This window comes from Salvelinus alpinus, chromosome 9 (assembly GCF_045679555.1).
Source record: "Salvelinus alpinus chromosome 9, SLU_Salpinus.1, whole genome shotgun sequence".
Taxonomy (NCBI): Eukaryota; Metazoa; Chordata; class Actinopteri; order Salmoniformes; family Salmonidae; genus Salvelinus; species Salvelinus alpinus.
In genome coordinates, this window is record NC_092094.1 from 69,367,029 (window position 1) to 69,390,377 (window position 23,349).

Here is a 23,349-nt window from a genome sequence, read left to right on the forward strand (position 1 = left end):
AACGGAGGCAGTGTTGCGGTCTATATTCAGAACCACATTCCTGTAAAGCTTAGAGACGATCTAATGTTTAAGTAATATGGCTAAAGGCTACATCTGCCTCACCTAAAACCCGCTGTAGACCACCAACTGCTAACAGTCAGTTTCTGGTTAATATGTGTGAAATGCATGTGATATGAACAGAGAAGTATATTTTCTGGGTGATTTAAATATTGACTGGCTATCATCAAGCTGCCCAATCAGGAAACAACTTTAAAGTGTAACCAGTGCCTGCAACCTGGATCAGGTTGTCAGTCAACCTACCAGGGTAGTTACAAACAGCACAGGAATTAAATCATCAACATGTATTGATCACATCTTTACTAATGCTGCAGATATTTGCTTTAAAGCAGTATCCAAATCCATAGTATGTAGTGATCACAATATAATAGCCATATCTAGGAAAACCAAAGTTCCAAAGGCTGGGATATACACTATATACATATAGTGTATAAAAGGTCATACAATAAGTTTTAAAGTGATTCATATGTTGATGTAAAGAATACAGTTGAAGTTGGAAGTTTACATACACTTAGGTTGGAGTCATTAAAACTTGTTTTTCAACCACTCCACAAATTTCTTGTTAACAAACTATAGTTCTGGCAAGTCGGTTAGGACATCTACTTTGTGCATGACACAAGTCATTTTTCCAACACTTGTTTGCAGACAGATTATTTCACTTATAATTCACTGTATCACAATTCCAGCAGGTCAGAGGTTTAAGGCTAATTGACATCATTTGAGTCAATTGGAGGTACCTGTGTATGTATTTTAAGGCCTACCTTCAAACTCAGTGCCTCTTTGCTGGACATCATGGGAAAATCAAAAGAAATCTGCCAAGACCTCAGAAAATAAATTGTAGACCTCCACAAGTCAGGTTCATCCTTGGAAGCAATTTCCAAATGCCTGAAGGTACCATGTTAATCTGTACAAACAATAGTACGCAAGTATAAACACCATGGGACCACGCAGCCGTCATACTGCTCAGGAAGGAGACGCGTTCTGTCTCCTAGAGATGAACGTACTTTGGTGCGAAAGTGCAAATCAATCCCAGAACAACAGCAAAGGACCTTGTGAATATGCTGCAGGAAACAGGTATAAAATTATCTATATCCACAGTAAAACAAATCCTATATCGACATAACCTGAAAGACCGCTCAGCAAGGAAGAAGCCACTGCTCCAAAACAGCCATAAAAAAGCCAGACTACGGTTTGCAACTGCACATGGTGTAACGGTTTTGACTTGAGGTTATTATTTATAGGGGTGCCAGGTAGGTTGTGCCTACCAGAGAAAACATTGGTTTCTCCTTTTGGTTTGGGAGTGAATGAGTCCCATCTGGTCCGTCAAGTCTACACCAATACAAAGGACTCATGTAAAAGTCAGGATGGAAATACACTTTTCATAAACCCTTAAAACATTGTAAAGAACTTAAAAAACAACTATTCTTTTGCATGGGTTGTATTGCCAACATAAATGATCACACACACACATAACAATATAACAAATAATGAGCTCTGGTTCCTCCAGAAATGTCCTGTACCTCAGACCTAAAAAGAGTCCAGCCCGGTAAAGAAGTTCAGAAAACTCAAGTGACCTTAGTCACGCAATGTTTGTCCGTTCATTCAAGTGTAGCGTAAACCCAGTATTAATCATACAATTGTTTTACCACAACTATAAAGCGTATCAAATACTAATACGAGCTCACTTACAACTAACTACATAAATCATCATGGTATACATCACCCCAAAACAAATGAAATACCCTATACAAAAAGGTTGTAGTCAGTCGGTCAGTCTGACAATCCAATCCGCCAACAGATCTCCAGCGGAGAAAGGCCACGAAGAACAACGGAGAGGTGTAGTTCACGGATGCAAAGAGTGGATCTGATCCTGGGTAAACTTGCTATTAGGCTACAAAACACACTTTTAAAGGCAACAAAACAAACGGAATAGGGTTGAACACATCCTCATTCACATCTCCATCACAACCCCACTTTTGCGCAGCTGATGCTGGCTATTTAATTGGGAATTAAAGGGGAAGCGCCCTATTGGAAGGAGAAGCACTGAGACGGTTCATAAAAATTCAGGGCCGTCACAATGGGGACAAAGATCGTACTTTTTGGAGAAATATCCTCTGGTCTGATGAAACAAAAATAGAACTGTTTGGCCATAATGACCATCGTTATGTTTGGAGTAAAAAGGGGGAGGCTTGCAAGCCGAAGAACACCATCCCAACCGTGAAGCACGGGGGTGGCAGCATCATGTTGTGTGGGTGCTTTGCTGCAGGAGGGACTGGTGCACGTCACAAAATAGATGGCATCATGAGGCAGGAAAGTTATGTGGATATATTGAAGCAACATCTCAAGACATCAGTCAGGAAGTTAAAGCTTGGTCGCAAATGGGTCTTCCAAATGGACAATGACCCAAAGCTGTGGCAAAATCATTTAAGGACAAAGTCAAGGTATTGGAGTGGCCATCACAAAGCCCTGCCCTCAATCAGAACTGTCAGGAGGAATGGGCCAAAATTCACCCAACTTATTGTGGGAAGCTTGTGGAAGGCTACCTGAAACGTTTGACCCAAGTTAAACAATTTAAAGGCAATGCTACCAAATACTAATTGAGTGTATGTAAACATCTGACCCACTGGGAATGTGATGAAAGAAATACAATATTTACTAAATCATTCTCTCTGCTATTATTCTGACATTTCACCTTCTTAAAATAAAGTGGTGATCCTAACTGACCTAAGACAGGGAATTTTTTACTAGGGTTAATTGTCAGGAATTGTGAAAAACTGAGTCTAAATGTATTTGGTTAAGCTGTATGTATGCTTCCAACTTCAACTGTATTTGCTGGTGTGTAATGAGGAGCAAGCAGACGCTGCACTTGACGCATTTATGACATTTATTGTAGTTATTAATAAGCACTCACCCATTAAGAAAATTACTGTAAAAACTGTTAAATCCCTTGGATTGATGAGGAACTGAAAAATTGTATGGTTGAGAGGGATGAGGCAAAAGGTTTGGCTGATTGGCAAACATACTGCAAGTCAAGAAATCGTGTGACTAAACTAAATTAAAGAAACTACACTATGAAACAAAGAAATTATATCAAGAATGATAGTAAAAAGCTTTGGGGCACCTGAAATGGAATTTTGGCAGGAAAAGCCAACTCAGCTCTTTCATTCATTGAATCCGATTGCAATATCAGTGGGCTTTGTGATGAATGAGCCAACTACTTTAATTACTTTTTAATTGGCAAGATAAGCATGCCAGCCACAAATGCTGACACCACATCCAAGTTTATCGGACAAAATTATGAAAGACTAGAATTGTACTTTTGAATTCCGTAAAGTCAGTGTGGAAGAGGTAAAAAAAGTATTGTCTATCAACAATAAGCTACCGGGGTCTGACAATCTGGATGGAAAATTACTGAGGATAATAGACGATTGCCACTCCTATATGCCACATCTTCAATTTAAGCCTACTAGAGAGAAGGTAAAGTCATTCCGCTACCTAAGAATAGTAAAGCCCCCTTTACTGGCTCAAATAGCCGACCAATCAGTCTGTTACCAACCCTTAGCAAACTTTTTGAAAAAATAGTTTGACCAGATACAATGCTATTTCACAGTAAACAAATTGACAACAAAATGTCAGCATGCTTATGGGGAAGGACACTCAACAAGCACAGCATTTACACAAATTACTGATTGGTTGAGAGAAATTGATGATAAAATGATTGTGGGGGCTGTCTTGTTAGACTTCAGTGCAGCTTTTGACATTATTGATCATAGTCTACTGCTGGAAAAACGTATGTTTTGTGGATAGAGTTACTTGTCTAACAGAACACAGAGGTTATTCTTTAATGGAAGCCTCTCAAATATAATCCAGTTAGAATCAGGAATTCCCCAGGGTAGCTGTTTAGGCCCCTTGCTTTTTTGAATTTACTAACGACATGCCACTGACTGAGTAAAACCAGAGTGTCTATGTATGCGGATGACTCAACACTATACACGTCAGCTACTACAGCGACTGAAATGACTGCAACACTCAACAAAGAGCTGCAGTTTGTTTCAGAGTGGGTGGCAAGGAATAAGTTATCCCTAAATATTTCTAAAACTAAACCCTAAACCTCAACTAAATCTTGTAATAAATCATGTGGAAATTGAGCAAGTTGAGATGACTAAACTGCTTGGAGTAACCCTAGATTGCAAACTGTCATGGTCAAAACATATTGATGCAGTAGTAGCCAAGATGGGGAGAAGTCTGTCTATAATAAAGCGATGCTCTGCCTTCTTAACACTAGCAACAAGGCAGGTCCTACAGGCTCTAGTTTTGTCGCACTTTGACTACTGTTCAGTCGTGTTGTCAGGTGCCACAAAAAAGGACTTAGGAAAATGGCAATTGTTTCAGAACAGGGCAGCACGGCTGGCCCTTGGATGTACACAGAGAGCTAATATTAATAATATGCATGTCAATCTCTCCTGGCTGAAAGTGGAGGAGAGATTGACTTCATCACTACTTTTATTTATGAGAATGTTGAATGCACCGAAATGTCTGTCTGAACTACTGGTACACAGCTCGGACACACATGCATACCCCAAAAGACATGCCACGAGGTCTCTTCACAGTCCCCAAGTCCAGAACAGACTATGGGAGGCACACAGTACTATATAGAGCCATGACTACATGGAACTCTATTCCACATCAAGTAACTGACGCAAGCAGTGAAATTACATTTAAAAAACACCTTATGGAACAGCGGGGACCGTGAAGCAACACAAACATTGGCACAGACATGCACACACACATGATAACATACGCACTATACATACACATGGATTTAGTACTGTAGATATGTGGTAGTGGTGGTGTAGGGGCCTGAGTGCACACAGTGTGTTGTGAAGTCTGTGAATGTAATGTTTTTAGAATTGTATAAATTGCCTTAATTTTGCTGGACCCCAGGAAGAGTAGAAGCTGCCTTGGCAGCAGCTAATGGGGATCCATAAGAAATACAAATATGATGTACTGTTTTATCTTTTGTTTTATGTGTTGTGCCTTAATGTTTCTGGACCCTAGGAAGAGTAGCAGCTGCCTTGGCAGCAGCTAATGGGGATCCCTAATAATACAAATACAAAGGGCCCGTTCTTCCCCTCCTTTTTTAAAGCGCTCCTTGAACAAATAATTAGGAGTACAAACACGGCTCTGTGATAACAAGGGCCCTTCCCTCTTTTTTTCTCTCTCCCTCTTTTCATCCTTCTTTATGCACACGTACGCATGCACACACCACATCATCGAAAAATACTGCAAAACATAGCAACTGCCTTCCCACTCTAACCCCTCTTCACTTACTTAGTTCAAAAAACCTTTCTCTCAAGCCCTTTGAAGACGGGGCGTTTAGAGGAGACCAACTACATTTCAACAGGAATATATCTTACAGAGAACAAAGAAGGGAACGAAGATCAAAAATCCAACATTGTCGTTCCCCCAGCCTGTTTAAGTTGGAGAGATGCAAAAGTTTCTCTCTTTGCTCCCTTTTCCCATCTCCCCCTCTCTTTCTCACCCCCAAATCCTCTTTCTCATACAGTTTTGGCAAGAGTATTCTGAATGGGATTGGAGCCATACATACAAGCATCCATGCACATGAACACACACACACACACAGAGAGAGAGAGGGAGGAAGTGGCTAAAATACTACCTCAATGTAGGCCTACATGTGTGCATGTGTCTTACTATAAAAATGTATACACATTAAAGGACAAGTTCACTGTTTTTAACCAAATCTATATTTTGGATGTAAATGAAATGTCCAGACACTTTTTTTTCTCTCGCTATTTCACTTAGTTTTGAGAAGCTTACCCCACCAGCGATAGACTTCCTCGTGGTTGTTCTGCAGGGGCACACGGAAAAGTATCACTCGAGTCCACAAAATGGAATATAACGTTGCGGTAAGAGTTCGGAATGACATTCATGTGTACAGCATCTAAAGACCTGCATCACTATACTAAGAGTGTTGCCATTTCTAAAAGTGCCCCTGCAACTGCAGAACGACCATGAGGAAGTCTACTGCTGGTGGGGCAAGATTCTCAAAACCAGGTGAAATCGCCCAAAAAGTGTCTGTACGCTTCTGGACACTTCTATAACATGCCATTTACATCCCGAAAACGGATTTTGTAAAAAAAAAAATATATGTTTTTAAGAATCGAGCACACAACCATGCAATCTCCATAGACAAACATTGGCAGTAGAATGGGCTTACTGAAGAGCGCATTGACTTTCAACAATGCCACCTCTCCAACAAGTGAGTTTGCCCTGCTAGAGCTGCCCCGGTCAACTGTAAGTGCTGTTATTTGAAGTGGAAACGTCTAGGAGCAACAACAGCTCAGCTGCGAAGCGGTAGGCCACACAAGCGCACAGGACGGAACCATCGAGTGCTGAAGCCCATAGTGCGTAGAAAGCCCTATACAAGCCTAAGATCACCATGCGCAATGCCAAGCGTCGGCTGGACTGGTGTAAAGCTCGCCGACTTTGGAGCAGTGGAAATGTGTTCTCTGGAGTTCTGAATGACGCTTCACCATCTGGCAGTCCAACGGACTATTCTGGTCTTGGTGGATGCCAGGAGAACGCTACATGCCCGAATGCTTTGTGCCAACTGATTAAGCATGGCATTGCCACCATGCACAAAGCGAGGTCCATACAGAAATGGTTTTTCGTGATCGGTGTGGAAGAACTTGACTGGCCTGCACAGAACCCTGACCTCAACCACATCAAACACTTTTGGTATGAATTGGAATGCTGTTATCTAAGCAAAGGGGCGACCAACTCCATATTAATGCCCATTGTTTTGGAATGAGCTGGTGTACTTTTGGTCATGTAGTGTAAGTCTGGCTGCATAACTGTTTGGCAAACCTACTGCAAATTTAGAAATCGTGACTAAACAGAACAAAAATAAGAAGAAGCTATACTATGAAAGAGAGATAAATGATATAAAGAATGATAGTAAAAAGGTTTGGAGCACCTTAAATGACATTTTGGGCAAAAAGGCCCACCAAAACCCACTGATATTGCCAACTACTTTACTATTTTTTTTAATTGGGAAGATTAGCAAACTTAGGCATGACATGCCAGCAACAAATGCCGAACCTACACATCCAAGTATAACTGACCAAATTATGAAAGAGCTAACATTAAATTACATAGAGCTAACATTAGATGTACACAGAGTGCTAACATGTCAATCTCTCCAGTTTCAAAGTGGAGGAGACATTGACTTCATCACTGCTTGTATTTGTGAGAGGTATTGACATGTTGAATGCACCAGGCTGTCTGTTTGAACTACGGGCACACAGCTCAGACACCAATGCATACAAGACATGCCACCAGAGTTCTCTTCACAGTCCCCAAGTACAGAACAGACTATGGGAGGCACACAGTACTACATAGAGCCATGACAACATGGAACTCTATTCCACATCAGGTACTGTAAATTATGCAAGAGGAAGAATCAGATTTAAAAAGCAGCTAAAAATACACTTTCTGGCACAACGGGGACTATGAAGTAACACAAACATAGGCATAGACACATGCATACAAACAAACGATAACATACGCACTATACATACACGTACACATGGATTTTGTGTTGTATATGATAGTAGAGTAGGGGCCTGAGGACACATAATGTGTTGTGAAATCAGTTGTGAATGTATTGTAATGTTTTTAAAATTGTACAACTGACATCATTTTGCTGGACCCCAGGAAGAGTATGGGGATCCATAATAAATAGAAATACAAATATGCCAGAGATGATTGCAGATAAATGTAAGTGTACAAATGAAAGCAACTATAGCATGTTGTAAATAATGGCCTAAATAATAGTTAGCCCCAGAAGAGAGTCTAATGTGTAGGGCCTAATAAACTTAGCAAAAAAATGAAATGTCCTCTCACTGTCAACTGCATTTATTTTCAGCAAACTTAACATGTGTAAATATTTGTATGAACATAAGATTCAACAACTGAGATATAAACTGAACAAGTTCCACAGACATGTGACTAACAGAAATGGAATAATGTGTCCCTGAACAAAGGTCAAAATCAAAAGTAACAGTCAGTATCTGGTGTGACCACCAGCTGCATTAAGTTCTGCAGTGCATCTCCTCCTCATGGACTGCACCAGATTTGCCAGGTCTTGTTGTGAGATGTTACCCCAATTTTCCACCAAGGCAACTGCAAGACCTCGGACATTTCTGGGGGGGAATGGCCCTAGCCCTCACCCTCCGATCCAACAGGTCCCAGACGTGCTCAATGTGATTGAGATCCGGGCTCTTCGCTGGCCATGGCAGAACACTGACATTCCTGTCTTGCAGGAAATCACACACAGAACGAGCAGTATGGCTGGTGGCATTGTCATGCTGGAGGGTCATGTCAGGATGAGCCTGCAGGAAGGGTACCACATGAGGGAGGAGGATGTCTTCCCTGTCACGCACAGCGTTGAGATTGCCTGCAACGACAACAAGCTCAGTCCGATGATGCTGTGACACACCACCCAGACCATGACGGACCCTCCACCTCCAAATCGATCCCGCACCAGAGTACAGGCCTCGGTGTAATGCTCTTCCTTCAACGATAAACGCGAATCCGACCATCATCCCTGGTGAGACAAAACCGCGACTCGTCAGTGAAGAGTACTTTTTGCCAGTCCTGTCTGGTCCAGCGACGGTGGGTTTGTGCCCATAGGCGATGTTGTTGCCGGTGATGTCTGGTGAGGACCTGCCTTACAACAGGCCTACAAGCCCTAAGTTCAGCCTCTCTCAGCCTATTGCGGACAGTCAGCACTGATGGAGGGATTGTGCGTTCCTGGTGTTACTCGGGCAGTTGTTGTTGCCATCCTGTACCTGTCCCGCAGGTGTGATGTTCGGATGTACCGATCCTGTGCACGTGTTGTTACACATGGTCTGCCATTGCGAGGACGATCAGCTGTCCGTCCTGTCTCCCTGTAGCGCTGTCTTAGGCGTCTCACAGTACGGACATTGCAATTTATTGCCCTGGCCACATCTGCAGTCCTCATGCCACCTTGCAGCACGCCTAAGGCATGTTCGCGCAGATGATCAGGGACACTGGGCATCTTTCTTTTGTTTTTTCAGAGTCAGTAGAAAGGCCTCTTTAGTGTCCTAAGTTTTCAGAACTGTGACATTAATGATCTACCGTCTGTAAGCTGTTAGTGTCTTAACGACCGTTCCAGAGGTGCATGTTCATTAATTGTTTATGGTTCATTGAACAAGCATGGGAAACATTGTTTAAACCCTTTACAATGAAGATCTGTGAAGGTATTTGGATTTTTATGAATTATCTTTGAAAGACACGGTCCTGAAAATAGGATGTTTCTTTTTTTGCTGAGTTTAGGTGTTTGCTGTCTAAATTCAGTGTACTTGTCTTTGACTTTCGGGAAATGGCAGTTAGACTCTTCCCACACGCCAACTTATTTTTCCTAGCCTCAGAATTGACCACATTGTGTGTAGTTATCCTTAAGCCGGCTGGACACTACACGTTTTATCGTGATCTACAGGCTCCCGATCACCTCCCGGTGCATTTTTCCAAATTGGAGGAAATTGGAGCAAACCCGGAAGTAAAACGTAACGCCAAAGCACGTAAAATGTAAGCACATACCCGATTTGCAGTTGAAGGCTCTCACGGGCTCCCGCGCACTCTACGGACACTTACGGAGACACGATCATTTTTCAAACATGTTGAATATATTCAGCCTCATACCGGTCATTATCGCCAACTGTGAGCAGTGCTCAGAGCAGATGCGAGGCATGTCCCACTGTCAGCCATTCAGCTACTCAGGATTATAAAGGTTCTTTTAAACTACCTCAGTCACAAATTCGTCACAAATGGCACCAAAAGGAAAACAAGATGCGCCGGTGTGTGCACTATGTACTTGCCCCAGCTCTACAACTGCCAAGTCATGCCAAAGTAAATTATTTATTGTCGTCGTCATCAACATCATCATAATATAAGCCTAGATGTCCTCATCTCTTTGATAGGGTCAGTTTGGATAACCAGAGTGAAATTGACTGAGTATTTGCCATTATCCAATACTGCTGTCTTCACTTTTTCAGAGCACAACAATGCACATACAAGAAACGCAGCATCTTCCTTGTTTGCCATGATTATTTCCTTACTACACATGCGCAAATCTGCCCAGCAAATATAGCCCGATTCTGGCCCGAATGTCCAATCGTACTGCCGCAGAGGTGCATGTAATATACACATTGTAGGTCACTACAATTTGGCTTGACTGAATCGTTAAATGTGAGAGGTTCTCCGATGGTTAGAGCCCGTAGACCGGCAAACATTGTGTAGTATATTTCAGCCTTTAAACATATTCTCCAGACTTACACATAGGCATTGTTGATTTGTTGTCACATTTTTATTGTAGATGACATTTTCTTCTCAAAAATACGCCCAAAATGCATTTTGCATACCTTTCTTTAGTGTTTTACCGATAGAAAGATGAAAAAGTATTTATCCACAATTTTATTTGTACAAGTGACTTAACAAAATGAAATCAAAATATTTAGGCTGACTTCATTCAGTGTTCAGAAAAATGTATTTGCTGTTTAATGCAAATATGCACATATTTAATGAGATATCACTTAATGTGCATATTTTTATACAATATTTCAGAAAACTGTAATACAAAAAAGTATTATATTTGTGACCACATTCAACTGGTAAAAGTTTATTGTGATATGATTAAAGGGTTAAAAAAATTCCCTGTTAGGGTGTGGTGCCTGGCCTTAAATCCATAAGGGGAAGTGAAGGGAATTGGAACACAACCCATGTTGAATTTCCAGTTAAAATTCTCTACCTAGTTTTCTGAACAAAAGATGCCTCACCACTGTCTCTTCACTCTCGTCAAACACTGGTGAGCAAACAGTGGCCTATTTCAGTGTTTTGGTGTGTTCCAACCAAGCTTGAAACATTTTGCCATAACAACTGCCGTCGATGTCAAGGCAGTCTTTAGCTTGCACAAGTAATGCCGAAAGGATGCTTCCCTTAGTCTCTTGAATGTCCAAATTGGTTCAGTCTGATTCTATTCACACTTCTAGTAACAAAGAAAATACAGTATCTCCTAATAGCTCTATATACAGGATCTGCATTTGTGACCCGTTTCAGGAAACTAGGTGTATGTCGCGGGTCACTACTTCACAGGAGAGCCGTTGGAACGTATAACTTAAAAAAAAAATTTGAAATGTGTTTTTTGGCAGCAATGCCTTCTCGAACATGTAAACTTTCATGAGCCTTAAGAACAAATGTGCATGACATCTGTAAATAAGAATAACATGGTTAAATTAGAAGCCCAGTTGGTTGAGCCACAGAAAAAGCCAGCAACCTTCCCGCTAGCCATGATTGGCTGAGATAATGACTGGGCTGGACATGCAGAGAGATGAGTTTGGATTGGTCTGCCATATAGCGCACTTCTGTCTATTTGAGCTGGTCAGTATGTCTAGTAGTAGAGTCAAACAGCTTTTTTTTTTAAATGTGTCGTGTAGTAAAACTGTATAAAAAACTGTGTTGCTCTCCACTTTCTGGAGGACTGAGTTTTGAAATCAGTGTAATTCGAGTATGATAGCTAAGGAGATGGAGAAAACACCTGTCTCCGGATTACATCTTCAAACTAAGATAAACCATGGTATCCGACAGATATTACATGTTTCTAATTTTGACAGAAAGTGGGTTCATTTCAAGTTAAAGTGTACTGTTAGCTTGCTCGCTAGCTAATGTTATGTGTATGATCTTATTATTCGCAACTCAGAGCCATTTACTTGTCTAGCTATAGCCTAATGTTAGCTAGCTAACATTGAACCTAGTTGATTAGCTACCTGCAGATTCATGCAGGGTAGTAACGTCATTAGTTTGGATTATGGTTCATTGTTTACCTAGCTAGCTAGCTATATGTCTTAACAAAAGACTCCGCTATGTCAGTAACCTTTTCGGGTGCGTTCGTAAATTCAGTGTGGCCATCTACTCAGATTTCAGAGCACTCTTGTCTGAGTGTGCCAGAGCGCAGAATAACTGATGAATTTACGAAAGCTCAACACCCATTGAATATGGTCAGTGTCAGTAAACGTCGGCAAAAAAGCATTGACAGCAGCACAGTTAGTCACCAGCACTCTGGATAACATGAAAACAGCCTAACCAGCTCTGCTAGGGTGAGTAAACTGGTCTCAGTGAGGTGTCCTCTCATTTGTGTCTGGAAGTACCTAGCAAGCTAGCCAGCCAATGTTAGCCAGTTTGGGTGCTTGACTGCAGTTGTGAGGTCAGAATGTTCGGATCAACCCTCCTCATCGGCCTGAGCATCCAGTGTGCGATCTGAATTCTCCAAGAACGATATCCATGCGTGTAAGGTCATCTTTCTCAACATTAGACATTATCATTCCGAATCAAAAGCTGTTAACCTTTCTAGGACACACGTTCCCCTAGCGGAACCCCTCGACAACATTCCGCTGAAAAGGCAGCGTGGGAAATACAAAAATATTTTTTTGAAATATGTAACTTTCACACATTAACAAGTCCAATACAGCAAATGAAAGATAAACATCTTGTTAATCTACCCATCATGTCCGATTAAAAAAAATGCTTTACAGCGAAAACACAACATATGATTATGTTAGATCACCGCCAAGTCCAAAAAACACACAGCCATTTTCCCAGCCAAAGATAGGAGTCACAAAAAGCAGAAAGAGATAAAATGAATCACTAACCTTTGATGATCTTCATCAGATGACACTCATAGGACATCATGTTACACAATACATGTATGTTTTGTTCGATAATGTTCAGAAATTCCTCCAAAATATCCGGAGAAATTGCAGAGAGCCACATCAAATAACAGAAATACTCATCATAAACTTTGATGAAATATACATGTTTTACATAGAATTAAAGATACAGTTGTTCTTAACTTCTACTTGGTACTCATCCCGGATCCGGGAGCACCCTCATCAGTAAAAAAGCTGACTAGCATAGCCTAGCATAGCGCCACAAGTAAATACTAGCATCTAAATATCATGAAATCACAAGTCCAAGACACCAGATGAAAGATACACATCTTGTGAATCCAGCCATCATTTCCGATTTTTAAAATGTTTTACAGGGAAAACACTATGTATTTCTATTAGCTAACCACGATAGCAAAAGACCCAACTGCATATTTTCACAATTTTTTTTACTGCATAGGTAGCTATTACAAATTCGACCAAATAAAGATATAAATAGTCACTAACCAAGAAACAACTTCATCAGATGACAGTCTGATAACATATTTATTGTATAGCATATGTTTTGTTCGAAAAATGTGCATATTTCAGGTATAAATCATAGTTTTACATTGCAAGTCTCACCAAAGCAGCTAGAATAACTACAGAAACCAACGTTTATGAAAAATACACGGTGTACAGCAAATGAAAGACAAACATCTTGTGAATCCAGCCAATATTTCAGATTTTTTAAGTGTTTTACAGCGAAAACACAATATAGCATTATATTAGCTTACTACAATAGCCTACCACACAACCGCATTCATTCAAGGCACGTTAGCGATAGCGAATAAACCAGCAAAAGATATGAATTTTTTCACTAACCTTCTCAAACTTCATCAGATGACAGTCCTATAACATCATATTACACAATACATATATGGTTTGTTCGAAAATGTGCATATTTAGCGGTACAATTCGTGGTTGAACAATGTGAATACTAGCCAAACTGCACAAAATAATCCGGATATATTTCTGACACTCACATCATCTAATCAAATAACTAATCATATACTTTACTACAAAATACAGGTTGGACAGCAAATGAAAGATACACTAGTTCTTAATGCAACCGCTGTGTTAGATTTTTAAAAATAACCTTAGTACGACATACATCTTACGTTATAGCGAGACAGCGCCCGAAATCTGGGCGGAATATAGTCTAAACATTTTCGACAGAAATACGAAATAATATCATAAATGGTTCCTACTATTTGATGAGCTTCCATCAGAATCTTGTACAAGGTGTCCTTTTTCCAGAATAATCGTTGTTCGGTTGTAGAATGTCGTCTTCATCTGTCGATTTAGCTAACAAAGCTGGCCATGCGGCACGGAAGTGTCCAACTCACCAGAACGCATAACAAACAAAATACCGAAAATCGCAATCAACTGATATAAACTGATATAAGTCGGTTTAAAATAACTAGTTTATGATGTTTTTAACACATATATCAAATAAAATCAGAGCCGGAGATATCTAACGTCGATAACGAAAGCTTTTCAGAACGCAATCCAGGTGACCCTTTCGCGCCATGGTGAAGAAAGGAAAGAGTGGTCGCGTCATTCCAACAGGTCTTATTCGGCCTCAGATAGAGCTATACACCCCATTCCATTTCTCACTGCCTACTGACATCTAGGGGAAGGCGTATGCAGTGCATGTAGACCCATAGATTCCATGCAAATTAATAGGCTGACCCTGGAACATAGCCCCCGATTTCAGATTTCTCACTTCCTGACAGGAAGTTTGCTGCAAAATGAGTTCTGTTTTACTCACAGATATAATTCAAACGGTTTTAGAAACTAGAGAGTGTTTTCTATCCAATAGTAATAATAATATGCATATTGTACGAGCAAGAATTGAGTACGAGGCAGTTTAATTTGGGAACGATTTTTTACAAAGTGAAAATGGCGCCCCCCTATTGAGAAAAGGTTTGCAACCGCTGTGTCAGATTTCAAAAAAAACTTTACGGAAAAAGCAAACCATGCAATAATCTGAGACGGCGCTCAGATAGAAAAAAGATTCTCTGCCATGTTGGAGTCAACAGAAATCTGAAATTACCTTATAAATATTCCCTTACCTTTGATGATCTTCATCTGAATGCACTCCCAGGAATCCTAGTTCCACAATAAATTGTTGTTTTGTTCGATAATGTCCATTATTTATTTCCAAGTAGCTACTTTTGTTAACACGTTTAGTACACATATCCAAACGCTCGTGAAGGTCCAGGCGAATGTCGGACGAAAACTTCAAAAAGTTATATTACAGGTCGAATAAACTTGTCAAACTAAGTATAGAATCAATCTTTAGGATGTTGTTATTATAAATATTCAATAACGTTCCAACCGGAGAATTCCTTTGTGTCTATAGAAGTAATTGAACGCAAGTCGATATCATGTGGAATGCGTGTGACCAGGACCTGGCTCACTGCCAGACCACTGACTCATTCCCCTCTCATCTGGCTCAACATCACAGTAGAAGCTTCATTCAATGTTCTACAGACTGTTGACATCTAGTGGAAGCCGTAGGAACCTCAAACAGATCCATATCCCACTGGGATTTCAATAGGCAATGAGTTGAAAATCGACCAGCCTCAGAATTGCCACTTCCTGTTTGGATTTTTTCTCGGGTTTTTGCCTGCCATATGAGTTATGTTATACTCACAGACATCATTCAAACAGTTTTAGAAACTTCAGAATGTTTTCTATCCAATAGTAATAATAATATGCATATATTAGCATCTGGGACAGAGTAGGAGGCAGTTCACTCTGGGCACGCTATTCATCCAAAGTGAAAAGGCTGCCTCCTATCCCTAAAAAGTTTAAGGAGATTTGAGTTACATTTTTCTAGTATAAAAAAGGACTTATCTACACATCTCCCTTAATAAAACAGATCATTTTGGTAGTTAATTCATGGGCATTTAAGGGATTTGTTTGTAGGTGGAGCGGAGAGGTCAATATTGTGGCACTAATGTCTCCTTCAGGCCACAGCCCGATTAAAAGACCTAACCCCTGCCTCCATCAGATGACAATGCCCCCATCCACAGGGCACGAGTGGTCACTGAATGGTTTGATGAGCATGTCAACGATGTAAGCCATATGCCATGACTGTTTCAGTCACCAGATCCCAACCCAATTGAACACTTCTGGGAGATTCTGGAGCAGCACCTGAGACAGCGTTTTCCACCACCATCAACAAAATCCCAAATGATTGCATTTCTCATGGAAGAATGGTGTCGCATCCCTCCAGTAGAGTTCCAGACACTTGTAGAATCTATACCAAGGTGCATTGAAGCTGTTCTGGCCCAATGACCTACTAAGACACTTTATGTTGGGGTTACCTTTATTTTGGCAGTCCTCACTCACAGTGCCTGCTGATCGAAACCCCCACAGAGGGGGGAGGGAAAGAAAGGGTGAGGCAGGCTTGAAAACTATTAGGGCTGACCGCATTTAGTCAACTGGTTGATAGGCTGTTGGTCGACCAGGTTTGAGCTGTAGCAAAAAATATAATATTTTATATTATATATATATTGTGGTGTACAAGTCTGATTTGCGCCTGTCTGAGTGGACTGATCCATTGTGAAGGCAGTGGGGGTGGTATAGTCCATCAGTCTTAGACATGTGCTACTGAAATTGTATATGGTTATATTACATAACAATGGTGCAACACTAATACAAATTATATTATTTTATAACAATGGAGGAACATAGTCAGAGAAATGCTGATGAATATCTTGCTCGAGCTGTGTATGCAACTGGTTCACCTCTGATGCTCACAGGCAATGTGTATTGGAAGAGATTTCTGAATGTTCTTCGCCCAGCATATACAGGCATGGTCAGGGTGTGATTTGGGTGGGCATTCTATGTTCTTTATTTCTAGGTTTTGTGTTTCTAAGTTTTGGCCGGTTATGGTTCTCAATCAGGGACAGCTGTCTATCGTTGTCTCTGATTGGGAATCATACTTAGGCAGCCTCGTTTGCCACCTTTAGGTTGTGGGATGTTGTTTTTTGTTAGCTCTGCGTAGCCTACGGAACGTGACGTTCGTTGTGCTTTTGTTGTTTTGTTTGGAGTTTGGATTTAATAAAGAATCATGAACACGTACCACGCTGCACCTTGGTCCACTTCTTCCGACGAGCGTTACACCATGTGAAGAGTCAACTCATAACTAAATTGTTTATTTTACTTATTTTGGAAGGATTTAATAGTTTGTAATTATGTCTGCTTATAAGGTAGATTAAAAAAACAAACATGAGCTGGCGCACACCCAGAATAATAGTTTGTGTGGAGGTGCTGACTAACAGCGAATAAACTATAAAAATAAAGAAAGTCGCACACTCCATGTATAATCTCCCAGCAATTTAATGGGTATTTATTTACCTACGTTTCGGCATCACTGTGCCTTCCTCAGGGTAATGTCATGAATACTTGAACCAGGTTTTGTAGACACAGTGCTATTAGTTTAACCAATGACAGTAATGAGGGGTGTGTCATAATGATTAAGTTAATTAAAATGAATTAGTGAAACTGATTAAGAACTGATTAGGCTTAAGAGCGCATCCTGTTTATTCTTAATACCGTAATTTACTTAGGCTTATATTTCAATACCTATATATGCTGCTGTATCAGTCATGCCTTCATTCATGTCTTCACACAGCATACAAATCATGATTTGAAATGCAATCAAGCATTTTGGTTTTAAATTAAAGCCTTGAATAATTAGCTTAAACAATATATAAACCGTTTCATTTCGGACATTGCATTCACGAATGAATGCGAATGTATTTAGTCTTTGCTGTAATAAACACAAAACCTATTTTTTTACAGACTCTCTGGTACGCTTATAATCTATTAAGTGTTGAAATCAAATCACATTTTATTCGTCACATACACGTGTTTAGCAGATGTTATTCCGGGTGTAGCGAAATGCTTGTGCTTCTAGCTCCGACAGTGCAGTAATATCTAACAATTACACAACATATACCCAATACACACAAATTTAGTAAAGGAATGGAATTAAGAATCTAAAAATATATGGACGAGCAATATCAGAGCGGCATAGAATAAGATACAGTAGATACATATGAGATGCGTAATGCAAGATATGTAGACATGATTAAAGTGACTAGTGTTCCATTTATTCAAGTGGCCAATGATTTCAAGTCTATGTATAAAGGCAGCAGCCTCTATGTGCTGGTGATGGCTATTTAACAGTCTGATGGCCTTGAGATTGATAGAAGCTGTTTTTCAGTGTCTCTGTCCCAGCTTTGATGCACCTGTACTGACCTCGCCTTCTGGATGATAGCGTGGTGAACAGGCAGTGGCTCAGGTGGTTTTTGTCCTTGATGATATTTTTGGCCTTCTTGTGACATCGGGTGCTGAAGGTGTCCTGGAGAGCAGCTAGTTTGCCCCCGGTGATGCGTTGGGCAGACTGCACCACCCTTTGGAGAGCCCTGCGGTTGCAGTTGCCGTACCAAGCAGTGATACAGCCCGACAGGATGCTCTCAACTGTGCATCTGTAAAAGTGTGTGAGGGTTTAGGTGACAGGCCAAATTTCTTCAGCCTCCTGAGGTTGAAGAGGCGCTGTTGCGCCTTTTTCACACCACACTGTCTGTGTGAGTGGACCATTTCAGTTTGTCAGTGATGTGAACTTGAAACTTTCCACCTTCTCTACTACGGTCCCGTCGATGTGGATGGGGGGTGCTCCCTCTGCTGTTTCCTGAAGTCCACGATCATCTCCTTTGTTTTGTTGATGTTGATTGAGAGGTTATTATCCTGGCACCACTCTCCCAGAGCCCTCACCTCCTCCCTGTAGGCTGTCTCGTCATTTTTGGTAATCAAGCCTAGTACTGTTGTGTCATCTGCAAACTTGATGATTGAGTTGGAGGCGTGCTTGGCCACACAGTCATGGGTGAACAGGGAGTACAGGTGGGGACTGAGCAAGCACCCTTGTTGGGCCCCAGTGTTGAGGATCAGCGAAGGGGAGGTGTTGTTTCATTCCTTCACCACCTGGGGGCGGTGTATTCCTCTTGTCCAGATGGGATTGTGCAGTGTGATGGCGATTGCATCGTCTGTGGATCTATCGGGGCGGTAAGCAAATTGAAGTGGGTCTAGGGTAAGGTAGAGGTGATATGATCCTTGACTAGTCTCTCAAAGCACTTCATGATGACAGAAGTAAGTGCTACGGGTCGATAGTCATTTAGTTCAGTTACCTTTGCTTTCTTGGGTACAGGAACAATGGTGGCCATCTTGAAGCATGTGGGGATAGCAGACTGGGATAGGAAGAGATTGAATATATCCGTAAACACACCAGCCAGCTGGTCTGTGCATGCTCTGAGGACGCAGATAGGGATTCCGTCTGGGCCGGCAGCCTTGCGAGGGTTAACACGCTTAAACGTCTTCCTCACATCAGCCACAGAGAAGGAGAGCCCACAGTCCTTGATAGCGGGCCGCGTCGGTGGCACTATGTTATCCTCAAAGAGGGCAAGGAAGGTGTTTAGCTTGTCTGGAAGCAAGATGTCGTGTCCGCGACATAGCTGGTTTTCCTTTTGTAGTCCATGATTGTCTGTAGACCCTGCCATATACGTCTCGTGTCTGAGCCGCTGAATTGCGACTCCACTTTGTCTCTATACTGATGTTTTGCCTGTTTGATTACCTTGTGTAGGTAATAACTACACTGTTTATATTCTGCCATATTCCCAGTCACCTTGCCAAGGTTAACCTTTTAAGCCTAGGGGGCAGTATTCGGAAGTTTGGATGACTGAGGTGCCCAAAGTAAACTACCTGTTACTCAGGCCCAGAAGCTTGGATATGCATATGCATGGTAGTATTGGATAGAAAACACTCTAAAGTTTCTAAAACTGTTAAAATAATGTCTGTGGGTATAACAGAACTGATTTGTCATTGGACTTTTCAATGCTTTTCTACGGGAAAGTCTAATAATTAGGACCCAGATTGCAGTTCATATGGCTTCCACTAGATGTCAACAGTTTTTAGAAATTGTTTCATGCTTATTTTTTGAAAAATGAAGAAGTAATCGCATTCTTTCGAAGTATCCCTCAGAAGGACTCTAGTCTTTTGGCGCGCGTGAATAAGTGCACGCTTCTCGTTCTTTTTCTCTCCGGTATTGAACACAGTATATTACGTCTTAAATTTTATAGATTATTTACATATTAGGGTACCTGAGGTTGGATTAGAAACGTTGTTTGAATTGTTTGGACGAAGTTTACAGGTAACTTTGTGCCTACAAAGGAATCAAAAATGTTGGGCGAGTTGGAACAGGTGGATTTCTGAATCAAATGCGCCAAATAAACTGACATTTATGGGATAAAAATAAGGACTTTATCGAACAAAACGACCATTCATTGTGTAACTGGGACCCTTTGGATTGTAAAAAGATGAAAATCATCAAAGGTAAGTGATTTTTTTAAATCGCTATTTTTGAGTTTTGTGACACCTGTGCAGGTTATGAATTCATGTTAATGCAGGAAGTGGGTGAAGCGCTGTCCTCAGACGATCAAATGCTATGCTTTCGCCGTAAAGCCTATTGTAAATCGGACAAAGCGGTTCAATTACCAAGATTCTAAGCTAAAGAATGGTGTATAACACTTGTATTTTTATGAATGTTTAATATTACTACTTTTGTATTTTGAATTTCACGCTCTGCAATTTTACCGGATATTGTCGAGGTGGGACGCTAGCGTCTCAATGATGTCATCTAGCCACGGTTGTCATCTAGCCACGGTTTCTGGTTAGGGTAGGTTTTAATAGTCACAGTGGGTACAAATCACCAATGCACTTCCTTATAAACTCACTCACCGAATCAGCGTACAAATCGGTATTCTTCTCTGAGGCTACCCGGAACATGCCCCAGTCCACGTGATCAAAACAATCTTGAAGCGTGAATTCCAATTGGTCAGACCAGCGTTGAATAGTCCTTGTCACTGGTGCATCCTGTTTGAGTTTCTGCCTGTAAGAAGGGAGGAGCAAAATGGAGTCGTGGTCAGATTTGCTGAAAGAAGGGCGGGCAAGGGCCTTGTATGCATCGCGGAAGTTAGAGTAGCAGTGATCCAGTGTATTGCCCTTACGAGTGCTACAATCAACATGCTGATAGAATTTAGGTAGCCTTGTTCTCAAATTTGTTTTGTTAATATCCCCCGCTTCAATAAATGTAGCCTCAGGATATATGGTTTCCAGTTTGCATAGAGTCCAGTGAAGTTCCTTGAGGGCCGTCGTGATATTGGCTTGAGGGGGGATATAAACGGCAGTGAAAATAACCAACGAGAATTCTCTTGAGAGATAATGCAGTCGGCATTTGATTGTGAGGAATTCTAGGTCAGGTAAACAAAAGGACTTGAGTTCCTGTATGTTGTTATGATTACACCATGAGTCGTTAATCATTAAGCATCCACCCCCGCCCCTTCTTCTTTCCAGAGAGATGTTTATTTCTGTTGGCCCACCGCATAAAGAATCCCGGTGGCTGTACCGACTCCGACAACATATCCCGAGAGAGCCATGTTTCCGTGAAACAGAGTATGTTACGATCCCTGATGTCTCTCTGGAAAACTCAAATGTTGTCTACCTTGTTATCTAGAGACTGGACATTAGTGAGTAATATACTCAAAAGCAGTGGGTGGTGTGCGCGCCTCCGAAGTCTGACCAGAAGGCCGCTCCGTCTACATCTTCTGCGGCGATGTTATTTCGGGTCGGCCTCTGGAATCAGATCAAATGCTCTAGGTGGTGGTGCGAACATTCCTGGTTGTAATGTTGGTAAAATGACGTCACTCTGATATCCAATAGTTCTTGAAATGACACTTAAGATTTTCTGGGCTAACAATGTAATAAATAATACATTAAAAAACAAATATTGCATAGTTTCCTAAGGACTAGAAGTGAGGTGACCCTCTCTGTCGGCGTGATCTTGCATACTATCTAAGCAAGGCTGTCTACGGTACCTGTGCATGTAATGTATCTGGTCCCAAAGTGGCTTTATGGTTTGGTTGGATTTGGGGTAAACTTTGAACATTCAGATACTAGAGACATGATAGATCAGAAGCATAGTATATTAAGGAGTGTAAGAGACTGGTTTTTACATCAGACGTTAATGGTTCTCTGTAGAAAGACAGATGGCTTTGGAATGTGTTGGGTGGACGGGAGGAAGTCACCAGATTTCTATAGGGGAAGTGGATGGACATCTGTGGATTAGGGGAAGGAGGGGTTGAGGTCAAGAGGTCAGGTCAGATCCCCTGAAGGAAGTAATTATGGTTCATTACCCTATTACCCTCTTCCTGTGGATCCATAAGATGCAAGGATTGGAGAGAAGGAGGAGTGTCCAAAGTGGAGTATATATGCTTGTGATGGTGGGAACATGTCTTTGTCTGAATACAGCTGTGTTGACCCTTTGGGAATAATTAAACTTGGTTCAGCTTCTCTAGTGTCCGTGAGTTATTTACTCTTCAAAATTAGAACCTAACAGATGGTGCTGTGAGCAGAGTTCACCATGATTTGTAGTCAAACCAGAGAGTTCAGATCAGTGGAACAGGAGCCGACACAACAAATAAGGCAGGCATAAGTTCCTATACCTGTTTCCACTCATTTTGACATCTTGGGGAGATGAGAATCGTAGGCTGAACAAATTATGGGATACGGACCTGGAGAGCCTGAGTTTAATTCGGTAGGCCCATTGTGTAATGACCGGTCGAAGCTTTGTGGTAGAAGGTAAGTCCCAGAAGGTTAACTCGTACAGGTTGGTACCTGTAGGGTAAATCGTAGGGGGTAAGTTCCTAGTAGGTTGGTTCCTGCTAGTACTATAAAGTAAATGGTAAATTCCTAGTAGGTTGGTTCCTGCTAGTACTATAAAGTATAGGGTAAGTCCCAGAAGGTAAACTCGAGCAGGCTAGTACCTGTAGGGTAAGTCCTAGTGGGTAAATTCTGATGGGGATAGTTCATGTGACTACTATAAGAGGTTGAGTCCCGGAAGGTAAGCCCGCGCAGGCAGGAACCTGCGAAGGGTATGTCCTAGGGGGTAAATTCTGGTTGGGGTTGGTTCCCTGCTAAATCTGTAACAAGAGGGTGGAAGCCCAGTCACAGTGGCCGTGAGAGCGCAGGGTGTGAGTGTGGGTGTGAAAGAGAGGTTAGTTTTATGACCAGTAGGGGTGGTGAACCATGAGAGATTATGTGTAAATAGGAAGACAAGTGTGAATAATTTTGGTGAAAAGTGTTATCAAGAATAGTGATATTGGAGGCAATACGGGAAAAAGCCATTAAGTCATCCGTATTCGCCAGTAATTAATTCACAGACGCTATGGTATCGGTTCTAATACAAGGTATTAAGTGTCGTGACCAATTAATTATTATTTGGGGAAGTGGGTAGCACTACCTTGGAAAATAGTTAATAGAAGGTGTGTATTATAGACGGGAGTCAAGAAACCTAAAATACCCTGAACACCGTCGGGAGAGTTTAGGGAATGATAACTATTGATATGGCAACAAACGG

The 23,349-nt window shown here is 41.3% G+C and overlaps 1 long non-coding RNA gene across 1 annotated transcript in view; it reads right to left on the reverse strand.

Moving 5' to 3' along the window:
- The window catches only part of LOC139530528 (uncharacterized), a 56,870-nt gene extending 46,705 nt beyond the window's left edge, over window positions 1-10,165 (reverse strand). Inside the window, exon 1 of the long non-coding RNA XR_011666064.1 lies at window positions 9,703-10,165. This is a non-coding gene — a long non-coding RNA (uncharacterized lncRNA). The remainder of the gene's footprint in view (window positions 1-9,702) is intronic.
- Between the last annotated feature and the right edge of the window lie 13,184 nt (window positions 10,166-23,349).